The sequence below is a fragment of the Carlito syrichta genome, unplaced genomic scaffold, assembly GCF_000164805.1.
Source record: "Carlito syrichta isolate Samal-C Ts95f unplaced genomic scaffold, Tarsius_syrichta-2.0.1 Scaffold308847, whole genome shotgun sequence".
Classification (NCBI taxonomy): Eukaryota; Metazoa; Chordata; class Mammalia; order Primates; family Tarsiidae; genus Carlito; species Carlito syrichta.
In genome coordinates, this window is record NW_007252943.1 from 466,247 (window position 1) to 467,370 (window position 1,124).

A 1,124-nucleotide genomic window follows, 5' to 3' on the forward strand; every position below is an offset into this window, starting at 1 on the left:
CAGTCTCACTCTGTCGCCCAGACTGGAGTGCAGTGGCCACTCCCGGCCACCGCAGCCTCGACCTGCTGGGCTCCAGGGATCCTTCCGCTCAGCCTTCCAAATAGATGGAATTACAGGCATGCGCTACCACGCCCGGCTGATTTTTGATTTATTGTAGAGATGAGGTCTCGCTGCCCAGGCGAATCTTGAACGCACGGGCTCAGGCAATCCACTCACCTCAGCCTCCCAAAGGCGCGGGATTACTGGCTGAGCCACCGAGCCCGTGTTCTTTAAATTTTTAAAATTTATTTATTTATTATAAAGATGTGGGGTACAATTCAGAGTTAGGTATACAAACATTGATCATGCAGGTAACCTTGTTGATGAGGTATGTCCCTCCCTCCCCTAGCAGTTTTCTCCAACTGCCAGTCGCACCCCCCTTCCCCTGACAGTTTTCCACTACTGCCAATTGCTTTCTTATAATTGTTCAAGGTCATCTTATGAGTGAGAACATATGGAACTCAGTTCTTTGTTTTCTGTGATAAATCATTGAGTATGATCGACTCCAAATCCATCCAATTTGCTGCAAAGTCCATATATTTGTCCTTCTTTATGGCTGCATAATATTCCATTGTGTATATGTACATTTTTTTTATCCAGTCCAGCTTCGATGGGCAACATGGTTGGTTCCATGTTTTTGCTATTGTGAATAGGGCTGCATCAAACATACATGTGCAGGTGTCTTTTCTGTAGAATGATTTGAGTTCCTCCAGGTATATTCCCAATAGGGGAATTGCTGGGTCATATGGAATGTCAATTTCTAGTTCTCTCAGAAATGGCCACACTGTCTTCCAAAGAGGTTGTACTAGTCTGCATTCCCACCAGCAGTGTAGAAGTGTTCCTTTTTCTCCACATCCTTGCCATGCTGACCATTCTTGCTGGCCATTGAAAACTCCCTAGCCAGTCAGGCTCGGTGGCTCAGCCTGAAATCCTAGCGCTTTGGGAGACTGAGATGAGTGGATTGCCTGAGCCTGCAGGTTCGAGACCCGCCTGGGCAACTTGGCGAGACCTCATCTCTACAATAAGTCAAAAACTAGCCGGGTGTGGTAGCGTGCGCCTGTAGTTCCGGCTACTTGGAAGGCTGA